Below are 15,000 nucleotides of genomic sequence, written 5' to 3'. Positions count from 1 at the left end.
TTATTACGAATCCTTCACAACCTCAATGCCGGAGATTCGAAGAAACGCATATCGACGTAGTAATGCCGAAGAATAATATTCTCCGGTTCAAAAAAGTTTTGAAAGCACGTACACACCGCTTTCACGCCGTTCGTCGAAACGTAAGAAGCGCGTAAACCGCACACGCTCGGAACGAATTAATCGATCCCCATTCGGTGTAAGCGCGTAACAAGCACGCTGGACGTTGTGTTCGTTTATTTCAGTTTTTCAGCTTAAACGTTCCCTTTTCTTTTATGATTATTTTTGTACAACTTTTTGTACACGAACCAATTTGCAGCTCTCCTCTTTTTGCCCGTTTCCTTTTCTGGTTCGTAATATTATTTATATTACGTGAAGTTATATTATAAGTCTTTGATATACAATATTTCGTTTAACGACACAACACCGAAATAGCGCGTATAGCGGAGCACGCTGGACAATACGCTATGGCGCGTACAGCGGACATGCTGTTCGTCGAAACGAATCGAAACCGTGTCGATATAAACGTTTCGTTCCTCCACGGGGGTCTCTTTCTCTTATTTTGTATCGATAAAGCGCGTAAAAAAATGCAAATCCTTTCGTGCCAGAAAGATTTCTCGTTGAAAAGTTTTAGAAGCACGTAACACCGCTTTTCATTTCACGCTTTGCATCGAAACGGTATAAGCACGTAAACCACACACGCTCGCTCGTATTGAACCTCCACAATATCGGTGTTCTTTCGCCTTTTTTCATAAATACCATTTTTTGCAATGAACCAATATCAGCTTAAACGTTCCTTTTTTATTTGGTTCTTCTCTCTCCTCTCATGTGTTTCAGTCATATTAAAAATTGTTGTTCCTCCAAACTCTCTCTATTCTCTCTCCTTTCACTCTCTTTGGTATTTTATTTAAGACACACCGATAAAGGTTAGCGCGTACAGTGGCGTGCTGAACGTACCGTGATAGCGCGTACAACGGACATGCTGTTCGAAAAACGAACAAGAGGAAGCACGTACAAAGGTAGCTCGCGCTAGGCATATATCGATACGAAACCTCCGTTTTTAGTCTCTCTTTTCGTCGTGGATATCGAAGAAGCGCGTAAAAGAAAATCCCGCTAAAACTCTCTCCGTGCCGGAAAGTGTGTATCCGTTGAAATTTTTGAAGCACGTACACCCGCTTTCACGCTTTACATCGAAACGGTATAAGCACGTAAACCACACACGCTCCGTATTGAACCTCCACAATATCGGTGTTCTTTCCGCCTTTTTCATAAATACCATTTTTTTGTGATGAACCAATATCAGCTTAAACGTTCCCTTTTTTTATTTGGTTCTTCTCTCATGTGTTTTTCAGTCATATTAAATTTTTGTTCCTCCAAACTCTCTCTTCTATTCTCTCCTTTCAACTCTCTTTGGTATTTTATTTAAGACACACCGATAAAGGTTAGCGCGTACAAGTGGCGTGCTGAACGTACCGTGATAGCGCGTACAACGGACATGCTGTTCGAAAAAAACAAATCGGAGCAAGCACGTACACAGAGAATTTTAGCTCGCGCTGGGCACATCGATTCTTACAAATCCACCCAAATTTTTATTTTCTCTCTCTCAAAATTTCGTGTCATAGTTACGATACACCGTAATAATATTTTTTGTACGTATAAGCGAAAACTCGATGTAATATCGAGAAATCACCCGTACCGAAAACTCTTCACTTTGGAAGAAGTTTCCATTTCAGAAACCGTTTTTACGAGTCATAGTTACATATTATTTCGTTTCAATATCTCTGCGCTGTACGTATAGTGAAGCATTTATTTAATATTTTACTTCATCGTACCGAAAAACTCTCCGCGAAGAAGAAGTTTTCTCGCGCATCGAGAAAATATTTAGGCGTTCGAGACGCACAAAACATTAAGGGGACGTAATATCATTTCTGAATTTCGGAATAAATATTCCGTTTCAAAATTTTTTAGCCTCTCGACTGAAGGCGTTGTAACGAACAAGTTCGTTCAACACCACTATCTAATTCATTTTTAAAATAAATTTTATAAAACCTTTTTTGGCCCGTTTTAGAACGGTCGGTTTTATTCTATCCCTTTTTAATTTTTAGTAGCCTGTGCCGCTTGAGTCAGTACAACGTACACACCAAAGTGCATACGAGTCACCAGCCTCATGTTAAAGGTTCGTCGCATATGTGCCATTTGGTCTTAGACGCCGACACGCGACAATGCAGTGTGGAGAAAATCCTGCATCGATACCGAGAACACGAACAGTCGAGGCAACACGAAGTTACGCACGAGGAGCGGTGGACTAGTTCTCAACCGAGGTCATAGAATAGCCACGCGCCCGACTCTGTTCCGTCTGGTACGATCGGACCGAACGTCTCCTTATAGGTACCGAACGGCCGGCCGGATGGTCGGCGACGCCGGCCGTTACGCACGGGCGCTTACGATGCTAACGCGCGATCCGAACGTGCCAATTCGAAAGTGCGGTAAAACTTAGCGCGAAAAAATCGATTTTTCAAAAAGTTGTCAAACACGCTAAAAAGTATACGGACGATGTTTTAACAATTATTTTACGAAATTTAATGACAAAATTAATCGAAAAAAAATTTTTTTTCCTTTTCTCGCCAAAATAAATACCAAACGAATTTCTAACGTAATAAACGAGTAACAAATAACAGTATACGTCCAAATAACATACAAGAATCGAGAAAATATTTATATTTTTTCAAAAAATTGAGCAAAAATCTCTCCGCATAGTCGGTTCGGTGCCGAGTCCGAACGTACCAAAGTACCTCCGGCATAGTCGGTTCGGTGAATCGACGACTGACAACCTATATAAAAAACGATTAAAACCTATAGAATAACGTATCACTAGAACATTTATACCATTTTGGCACGTTCGGATTCATAATTAACGAAATTATCGAAAATTTTTCATTGCGCATAGTCGGTTCGGTGAAAAGGTGACTGACAACCTATATTAAAAATGATTAAAACGTATAGAATAACGCACTACTAGAACATTTATACTATTTTGGCACGTTCGGATTCATAATTAACGAAATTATCTAAAATTTTTCGTTCCGCATAGTCGGTTCGGTGAAACGATGACTGACAACCTATATTAAAAACGATTAAAACCTATAGAATAACGTATTATTAGAACGTTTATACAATTTTGGCACGTTCGGATTCATAAATAACAAAATTATTGAAAATTTTTCGTTCCGCATAGTCGGTTCGGTAGGCCGTCCGACCGGGACCAAGTCCGTTCGGCATAGTCGGTTCGGTGAAACGATGACTGACAACCTATACTAAGAACGATTAAAACCAATAGAATAACGCATTACTAGAACATTTATACCATTTTGACACGTTCGGATTCATAATTAACGAAATTATCGAAAATTTTTCATTACGCATAGTCGGTTCGGTGAAACGGTGACTGACAACATATATTAAAAATGATTAAAACGTAAAGAATAACGCATTACTAGACCATTTATACCATTTTGGCACGTTCGGATTCATAATTAACGAAATTATCCAAAATTTTTCGTTCCGCATAGTCGGTTCGGTGAAACGATGACTGACAACCTATATAAAAAACGATTAAAACCAATAGAATAACGTATTACTAGAACATTTATACAATTTTGGCACGTTCGGATTCATAAATAACAAAATTATTGAAAATTTTTCGTTCCGCATAGTCGGTTCGGTGGACCGTCTGATGCGAGACAATGTCCCACCGGCATAGTCGGTTCGGTGAATCGACGACTGACAACCTATATAAAAAACGATTAAAACCTATAGAATAACGTATCACTAGAACATTTATACCATTTTGGCACGTTCGGATTCATAATTGACGAAATTATCGAAAATTTTTCATTGCGCAGAGTCGGTTCGGTGAAAAGGTGACTGACAACCTATATTAGAAATGATTAAAACGTATAGAATAACGCATTACTAGAACATTTATACTATTTTGGCACGTTCGGATTCATAATTAACGAAATTATCTAAAATTTTTCGTTCCGCATAGTCGGTTCGGTGAAACGATGACTGACAACCTATATTAAAAACGATTAAAACCTATAGAATAACGTATTATTAGAACGTTTATACAATTTTGGCACGTTCGGATTCATAAATAACAAAATTATTGAAAATTTTTCGTTCCGCATAGTCGGTTCGGTAGGCCGTCCGACCGGGACCAAGTCCGTTCGGCATAGTCGGTTCGGTGAAACGATGACTGACAACCTATACTAAGAACGATTAAAACCAATAGAATAACGCATTACTAGAACATTTATACCATTTTGACACGTTCGGATTCATAATTAACGAAATTATCGAAAATTTTTCATTACGCATAGTCGGTTCGGTGAAACGGTGACTGACAACATATATTAAAAATGATTAAAACGTAAAGAATAACGCATTACTAGACCATTTATACCATTTTGGCACGTTCGGATTCATAATTAACGAAATTATCCAAAATTTTTCGTTCCGCATAGTCGGTTCGGTGAAACGATGACTGACAACCTATATAAAAAACGATTAAAACCAATAGAATAACGTATTACTAGAACATTTATACAATTTTGGCACGTTCGGATTCATAAATAACAAAATTATTGAAAATTTTTCGTTCCGCATAGTCGGTTCGGTGGACCGTCTGATGCGAGACAATGTCCCACCGGCATAGTCGGTTCGGTGAATCGACGACTGACAACCTATATAAAAAACGATTAAAACCTATAGAATAACGTATCACTAGAACATTTATACCATTTTGGCACGTTCGGATTCATAATTGACGAAATTATCGAAAATTTTTCATTGCGCAGAGTCGGTTCGGTGAAAAGGTGACTGACAACCTATATTAGAAATGATTAAAACGTATAGAATAACGCATTACTAGAACATTTATACTATTTTGGCACGTTCGGATTCATAATTAACGAAATTATCTAAAATTTTTCGTTCCGCATAGTCGGTTCGGTGAAACGATGACTGACAACCTATATTAAAAACGATTAAAACCTATAGAATAACGTATTATTAGAACGTTTATACAATTTTGGCACGTTCGGATTCATAAATAACAAAATTATTGAAAATTTTTCGTTCCGCATAGTCGGTTCGGTAGGCCGTCCGACCGGGACCAAGTCCGTTCGGCATAGTCGGTTCGGTGAAACGATGACTGACAACCTATACTAAGAACGATTAAAACCAATAGAATAACGCATTACTAGAACATTTATACCATTTTGACACGTTCGGATTCATAATTAACGAAATTATCGAAAATTTTTCATTACGCATAGTCGGTTCGGTGAAACGGTGACTGACAACATATATTAAAAATGATTAAAACGTAAAGAATAACGCATTACTAGACCATTTATACCATTTTGGCACGTTCGGATTCATAATTAACGAAATTATCCAAAATTTTTCGTTCCGCATAGTCGGTTCGGTGAAACGATGACTGACAACCTATATAAAAAACGATTAAAACCAATAGAATAACGTATTACTAGAACATTTATACAATTTTGGCACGTTCGGATTCATAAATAACAAAATTATTGAAAATTTTTCGTTCCGCATAGTCGGTTCGGTGGACCGTCTGATGCGAGACAATGTCCCACCGGCATAGTCGGTTCGGTGAATCGACGACTGACAACCTATATAAAAAACGATTAAAACCTATAGAATAACGTATCACTAGAACATTTATACCATTTTGGCACGTTCGGATTCATAATTGACGAAATTATCGAAAATTTTTCATTGCGCAGAGTCGGTTCGGTGAAAAGGTGACTGACAACCTATATTAGAAATGATTAAAACGTATAGAATAACGCATTACTAGAACATTTATACTATTTTGGCACGTTCGGATTCATAATTAACGAAATTATCTAAAATTTTTCGTTCCGCATAGTCGGTTCGGTGAAACGATGACTGACAACCTATATTAAAAACGATTAAAACCTATAGAATAACGTATTATTAGAACGTTTATACAATTTTGGCACGTTCGGATTCATAAATAACAAAATTATTGAAAATTTTTCGTTCCGCATAGTCGGTTCGGTAGGCCGTCCGACCGGGACCAAGTCCGTTCGGCATAGTCGGTTCGGTGAAACGATGACTGACAACCTATACTAAGAACGATTAAAACCAATAGAATAACGCATTACTAGAACATTTATACCATTTTGACACGTTCGGATTCATAATTAACGAAATTATCGAAAATTTTTCATTACGCATAGTCGGTTCGGTGAAACGGTGACTGACAACATATATTAAAAATGATTAAAACGTAAAGAATAACGCATTACTAGACCATTTATACCATTTTGGCACGTTCGGATTCATAATTAACGAAATTATCCAAAATTTTTCGTTCCGCATAGTCGGTTCGGTGAAACGATGACTGACAACCTATATAAAAAACGATTAAAACCAATAGAATAACGTATTACTAGAACATTTATACAATTTTGGCACGTTCGGATTCATAAATAACAAAATTATTGAAAATTTTTCGTTCCGCATAGTCGGTTCGGTGGACCGTCTGATGCGAGACAATGTCCCACCGGCATAGTCGGTTCGGTGAATCGACGACTGACAACCTATATAAAAAACGATTAAAACCTATAGAATAACGTATCACTAGAACATTTATACCATTTTGGCACGTTCGGATTCATAATTGACGAAATTATCGAAAATTTTTCATTGCGCAGAGTCGGTTCGGTGAAAAGGTGACTGACAACCTATATTAGAAATGATTAAAACGTATAGAATAACGCATTACTAGAACATTTATACTATTTTGGCACGTTCGGATTCATAATTAACGAAATTATCTAAAATTTTTCGTTCCGCATAGTCGGTTCGGTGAAACGATGACTGACAACCTATATTAAAAACGATTAAAACCTATAGAATAACGTATTATTAGAACGTTTATTCAATTTTGGCACGTTCGGATTCATAAATAACAAAATTATTGAAAATTTTTCGTTCCGCATAGTCGGTTCGGTAGGCCGTCCGACCGGGACCAAGTCCGTTCGGCATAGTCGGTTCGGTGAAACGATGACTGACAACCTATACTAAGAACGATTAAAACCAATAGAATAACGCATTACTAGAACATTTATACCATTTTGACACGTTCGGATTCATAATTAACGAAATTATCGAAAATTTTTCATTACGCATAGTCGGTTCGGTGAAACGGTGACTGACAACATATATTAAAAATGATTAAAACGTAAAGAATAACGCATTACTAGACCATTTATACCATTTTGGCACGTTCGGATTCATAATTAACGAAATTATCCAAAATTTTTCGTTCCGCATAGTCGGTTCGGTGAAACGATGACTGACAACCTATATAAAAAACGATTAAAACCAATAGAATAACGTATTACTAGAACATTTATACAATTTTGGCACGTTCGGATTCATAAATAACAAAATTATTGAAAATTTTTCGTTCCGCATAGTCGGTTCGGTGGACCGTCTGATGCGAGACAATGTCCCACCGGCATAGTCGGTTCGGTGAATCGACGACTGACAACCTATATAAAAAACGATTAAAACCTATAGAATAACGTATCACTAGAACATTTATACCATTTTGGCACGTTCGGATTCATAATTGACGAAATTATCGAAAATTTTTCATTGCGCAGAGTCGGTTCGGTGAAAAGGTGACTGACAACCTATATTAGAAATGATTAAAACGTATAGAATAACGCATTACTAGAACATTTATACTATTTTGGCACGTTCGGATTCATAATTAACGAAATTATCTAAAATTTTTCGTTCCGCATAGTCGGTTCGGTGAAACGATGACTGACAACCTATATTAAAAACGATTAAAACCTATAGAATAACGTATTATTAGAACGTTTATACAATTTTGGCACGTTCGGATTCATAAATAACAAAATTATTGAAAATTTTTCGTTCCGCATAGTCGGTTCGGTAGGCCGTCCGACCGGGACCAAGTCCGTTCGGCATAGTCGGTTCGGTGAAACGATGACTGACAACCTATACTAAGAACGATTAAAACCAATAGAATAACGCATTACTAGAACATTTATACCATTTTGACACGTTCGGATTCATAATTAACGAAATTATCGAAAATTTTTCATTACGCATAGTCGGTTCGGTGAAACGGTGACTGACAACATATATTAAAAATGATTAAAACGTAAAGAATAACGCATTACTAGACCATTTATACCATTTTGGCACGTTCGGATTCATAATTAACGAAATTATCCAAAATTTTTCGTTCCGCATAGTCGGTTCGGTGAAACGATGACTGACAACCTATATAAAAAACGATTAAAACCAATAGAATAACGTATTACTAGAACATTTATACAATTTTGGCACGTTCGGATTCATAAATAACAAAATTATTGAAAATTTTTCGTTCCGCATAGTCGGTTCGGTGGACCGTCTGATGCGAGACAATGTCCCACCGGCATAGTCGGTTCGGTGAATCGACGACCGACAACCTATATAAAAAACGATTAAAACCTATAGAATAACGTATCACTAGACCATTTATACCATTTTAGCACGTTCCTATTCATGATTAACGAAATTATCGAAAATTTTTCATTGCGCATAGTCGGTTCGGTGAAACGGTGACTGACAACCTATATTAAAAATGATTATAACGTATAGAATAACGTATCACTAGAACATTTATACAATTTTGGCACGTTCGGATTCATAAATAACAAAATTATTGAAAATTTTTCGTTCCGCATAGTCGGTTCGGTGAAACGATGACTGACAACCTATATTAAAAACGATTAAAACCTATAGAATAACGTATTACTGGAACATTTATACAATTTTTGCACGTTCGGATTCATAAATAACAAAATTATTGAGAATTATTCGTTCCGCATAGTCGGTTCGGTGGGCCGTCCGAGCACGACCAAGTCCGTCCGGCATAGTCGGTTCGGTGAAACGATGACTGACAACCTATACTAAGAACGATTAAAACCAATAGAATAACGTATTACTAGAACGTTTATACAACTTTGGCACGTTCGGATTCATAAATAACAAAATTATTGAGAATTATTCGTTCCGCATAGTCGGTTCGGTGAAACGATGATTGACAACCTGTATAAAAATTGTTCATAACCGATAAAGTAACGTATTTCTAGCACCGATATACCGTTTCGGCACTTTCGGATACATAATTAACGAAATTATCGAAAATTTTTCATTCCGCATAGTCGGTTCGGTGAAACGATGACTGACAACATATATAAAAAACGATCAAAACCTATAGAATAACGTATTGCTAGAACATTTATACCACTTTGGCACGTTCGGATTCATTATTAACGTAATTATCGAAATTTTTTCATTCCGCATAGTCGGTTCGGTGAAACGATGATTGACAACCTATATAAAAATTGCTCAAAACCAATAAAGTAACGTATATCTAGCACCGCTATACCGTTTCGGCACGTTCGGATTCATAAATGTCGAAATTAACGGAGAAACATCGTTCCGCATAGTCGGTTCGGTGAACCGATGACTGACAACGCATATAAAAAACACTTAGAATCGATGCCGTAGCCGATTTCTATTGCCGCTAGAACGTTTTGGTACGTCCGAATTCAATATCGTAGAAATTATCCACGAAACTCTGTTCCGCATAGTCGGTTCGGTGGACCGTCCGAGTGCGACCAAGTCCCTCCGGCATAGTCGGTTCGGTGGATCGGCTACTGACAACCTATTGAATTATTGCTTAGAATAGATAAAGTAACGTATTTCTAGTGTCCCTATACCGTTTTGGCACGTTCGGATGCACTATTGTAGATATTATCGATAAAACTCCGTTCCGCTTAGTCGGTTCGGTGAACCGATGACCGACAACGCATAGAAAAATCACTCAGTATCGATACTGTAACGGATTTCTATTACCGCCATAACGTTTTTGTACGTTCGAATTCAAAATGGTAGAAATTATCGACGAAACTCCGTTCCGCTTAGTCGGTTCGGTACGGAGCGCAACCGCGACTATGTCCCCCCGGCATAGTCGGTTCGGTGGATCGGCTACTGACAACCTATTGAATTAATGCTCAGAATCGATGCAGTAACGTATTTCTAGCATTCCTATACCGTTTTGGCACGTTCGGATCCACTATTGTACATATTATCGACAAAACTCCGTTCCGCTTAGTCGGTTCGGTGAACCGATGACCGACAACGCATAGAAAAATCACTCAGTATCGATACTGTAACGGATTTCTATTACCGCCATAACGTTTTTGTACGTTTGAATTCAAAATGGTAGAAATTATCGACGAAACTCCGTTCCGCTTAGTCGGTTCGGTACGGAGCGCAACCGCGACTATGTCCCCCGGGCATAGTCGGTTCGGTGGATCGGCTACTGACAACCTATTGAATTAATGCTCAGAATCGATGCAGTAACGTATTTCTAGCATTCCTATACCGTTTTGGCACGTTCGGATCCACTATTGTAGATATTATCGATAAAATTCCGTTCCGCTTAGTCGGTTCGGTGAACCGATGACTGACAACGCATAGAAGAAACACTTAGAATCGATACTGTAACGGATTTCTATTTCCCCCCATAACGTTTTTGTACGTTCGAATTCAAAATGGTAGAAATTATCGACGAAACTCCGTTCCGCTTAGTCGGTTCGGTACGGAGCGCAACCGCGACTATGTCCCCCGGGCATAGTCGGTTCGGTGGATCGGCTACTGACAACCTATTGAATTAATGCTTAGAATAGATAAAGTAACGTATTTCTAGCATTCCTGTACCAGTTTGGCACGTTCGGGTGCGCAATTGTTCGAGTTATCGACGAAACTCCGTTCCGCATAGTCGGTTCGGTGCGTCGTTTACATTTTCTAAGTCCTGGCCGCGTATTGCTTTCTCATTTCCAAAGTCCTGGCCGCGTATTGCTTTCTCATTTCCATAGTCCTGGCCGCGTATTGCTTTCTCATTTCCAAAGTCCTGGCCGCGTATTGCTTTCTCATTTCCAAAGTCCTGGCCGCGTATTGCTTTCTCATTTTCAATGTCCTGGCCGCGTATTGCTTTCCGTCTTTCTAACATCCGACCGTGTAGTACTTAGCATTTTCGAAGTCTCAGCCGCGTTATGAGATTTATTTTTTTAAGTCCGCCGGCGCTCATGGCTTTATTTTCTTCTCTACGCGCGCGCGCGTGCCTTTCTATTTTTTTTCTAAGTCCAACGGCGTATTGCTTTCAAAAAATTTTCTTCGCGCTTCGCGCGAACGAGGAACAAAAAAAAAATTTTTTTTTCCTCTCCTCTCACTTACTTTCCTTGCCTTTCCCCCCCTTCTTCGCCCTTTTCTTCACACTTTCGCTCTCTATATAATATATATATTATTATGTCTAATAATATAATTAACTATTATTTATTATATTAATATTATAATATAATATAATTTATAAGTGTGATGTTAAAACCTCATTCACACTCTCAAACTTATAATTAATTTGATCTCTCCAACACTTATTAGGGGCCTTTCTCCTCAAATCGTAATGTTCCACTGTAACATCGTGGACATAGATACTGAGGATAGACCACGGAGAGATCATATATTTCTGACACTTCTTGTATTAGAAACTTTGCGTTTCGTTGCTTTCGCAGATGTTCGTCCACATCTTGTTGTGCGAGTCGCATATCTCAACCTTCGTTCTTTAATTCTCACAAAGTTGTACGAAGTCGCGAAATAAACATGTATCTCGCATTCGTACGAGAGGTGTCTGGCCTTCCTCAGAACACCTCTCTCTTTATTAGTACGATCTAAGTATATATCTCGTGTGTCTCGTGCCGAAGTCCAGAAAAATTTCTATAAACTTTGCCTTTTTTCCATACGGCAGACACATTTTTGCTTAGGACACCTCTATTTTGCTTTGCAAAATTTTATATAACTTTATTTTGGGGACGTAATCTTAGCATGTATTATTCGATGCATTTTAACATCAGTTACTTCTCGTCATTCGCCACAGTTCTGCTTTTTACCACACTTTGGGTCCTTTTCAACCCGCGGTAACATTTGGCGGAGAGCGACGCTGCCCCATCGTCCGGCATGTTCGGACCGTCGTCTCCCATATAGATACCGAACGGCCGTCCAAATGGTCGGCGACGCCGGCTCTTACGCACTGAACCTTATAGTGAAAAAGTGCGATTTTTGCTCAACTTTTCAAAAGTCGATTTTTACTTTAAAAATTTTACGAACTTCCCAACTTACGTTGTCGTTCGTCATATTTCCATGCACCACCAATTGCCATTTCATATCATTTCTCATGGTACGAAAGTATCGAAGTAAAAATACTTAGTCTTTCGTACGAGAGAAATTTTGCCTTAGGACACCTTCAGTTCGTGTAAAATTTCATTAATTTTACTTTGAACATAATTCTAGTTTATGTCAGATCGATGCATTTTAGCAACGATTATTCGTAACTTGCCAAAGTTCCGCTTATACGTATATTGGGTCTGTTTGACCCGCGGTAACTTATGGCGGAGAACGACGCTGCCCCATCGTCCGGTATGTTCGGACCGTCGTCTCCCATATAGATACCGAACGGCCGTCCAAATGGTCGGCGACGCCGGCTCTTACGCACTGAACCTTATAGTGAAAAAGTGCGATTTTTGCTCAACTTTTCAAAAGTCGATTTTTACTTTAAAAATTTTACGAACTTCCCAACTTACGTTGTCGTTCGTCATATTTCCATGCACCACCAATTGCCATTTCATATCATTTCTCATGGTACGAAAGTATCGAAGTAAAAATACTTAGTCTTTCGTACGAGAGAAATTTTGCCTTAGGACACCTTCAGTTCGTGTAAAATTTCATTAATTTTACTTTGAACATAATTCTAGTTTATGTCAGATCGATGCATTTTAGCAACGATTATTCGTACTTGCCAAAGTTCCGCTTATACGTATATTGGGTCTGTTTGACCCGCGGTAACTTATGGCGGAGAACGACGCTGCCCCATCGTCCGGTATGTTCGGACCGTCGTCTCCCATATAGATACCGAACGGCCGTCCAAATGGTCGGCGACGCCGGCTCTTACGCACTGAACCTTATAGTGAAAAAGTGCGATTTTTGCTCAACTTTTCAAAAGTCGATTTTTACTTTAAAAATTTTACGAACTTCCCAACTTACGTTGTCGTTCGTCATATTTCCATGCACCACCAATTGCCATTTCATATCATTTCTCATGGTACGAAAGTATCGAAGTAAAAATACTTAGTCTTTCGTACGAGAGAAATTTTGCCTTAGGACACCTTCAGTTCGTGTAAAATTTCATTAATTTTACTTTGAACATAATTCTAGTTTATGTCAGATCGATGCATTTTAGCAACGATTATTCGTACTTGCCAAAGTTCCGCTTATACGTATATTGGGTCTTTTTGACCCGCGGTAACTTTTGGCGGAGAACGACGCTGCCCCATCGTCCGGTATGTTCGGACCGTCGTCTCCCATACAGGTACCGAACGGCCGGCCGGATGGTCGGCGACGCCGGCCGTTACGCACGGGCGCTTACGATGCTAACGCGCGATCCGAACGTGCCAATTCGAGAGTGCGGTAAAACTTAGCGTGAAAAAATCGATTTTCCAAAAAGTTGTAAAACACGTTTAAAATGATGATAAATGAATTCGTGTATAAAAAATTTTTTTTTTCGGTAGAAATTGAGAATAAACCGCTCCGCATAGTCGGTTCGGTGAAACGATGACTGATAACCCATTAAAATAATGATCAGAGCTGTTAGAGCATTGTATTCTTAGTACTCCTATATGGTTTTGGTACGTTCGGATTCATAAATGAGGAAGTTATTAATAATAAATCGTTCCGCATAGTCGGTTCGGTGAAACAATGACTGATAACCCATTAAAATAATGATCAGACCTGTTAGAGCATTGTATTCTTAGTACTCCTATATGGTTTTGGCACGTTCGGATTCATAAATGAGGAAGTTATTAATAATAAATCGTTCCGCATAGTCGGTTCGGTGAAACAATGACTGATAACCCATTAAAATAATGATCAGACCTGTTAGAGCATTGTATTCTTAGTACTCCTATATGGTTTTGGCACGTTCGGATTCATAAATGAGGATGTTATTAATAATAAATCGCTCCGCATAGTCGGTTCGGTGAAACGATGACTGATAACCCATTAAAATAATGATCAGACCTGTTAGAGCATTGTATTCTTAGTACTCCTATATGGTTTTGGTACGTTCGGATTCATAAATGAGGAAGTTATTAATAATAAATCGTTCCGCATAGTCGGTTCGGTGAAACAATGACTGATAACCCATTAAAATAATGATCAGACCTGTTAGAGCATTGTATTCTTAGTACTCCTATATGGTTTTGGTACGTTCGGATTCATAAATGAGGAAGTTATTAATAATAAATCGTTCCGCATAGTCGGTTCGGTGAAACAATGACTGATAACCCATTAAAATAATGATCAGACCTGTTAGAGCATTGTATTCTTAGTACTCCTATATGGTTTTGGCACGTTCGGATTCATAAATGAGGATGTTATTAATAATAAATCGGTCCGCATAGTCGGTTCGGTGAAACGATGACTGATAACCCATTAAAATAATGATCAGACCTGTTAGAGCATTGTATTCTTAGTACTCCTATATGGTTTTGGCACGTTCGGATTCATAAATGAGGATGTTATTAATAATAAATCGCTCCGCATAGTCGGTTCGGTGAAACAATGACTGATAACCCATTAAAATAATGATCAGACCTGTTAGAGCATTGTATTCTTAGTACTCCTATATGGTTTTGGCACGTTCGGATTCATAAATGAGGATGTTATTAATAATAAATCGTTCCGCATAGTCGGTTCAGCGGTGAGTTCGTGCACGACTAAGTCCCACCGGCATAGTCG

This window comes from Megachile rotundata, unplaced genomic scaffold, assembly GCF_050947335.1.
Source record: "Megachile rotundata isolate GNS110a unplaced genomic scaffold, iyMegRotu1 scaffold0305, whole genome shotgun sequence".
Taxonomy (NCBI): Eukaryota; Metazoa; Arthropoda; class Insecta; order Hymenoptera; family Megachilidae; genus Megachile; species Megachile rotundata.
Note: the sequence above shows the minus strand (reverse complement) of the source record.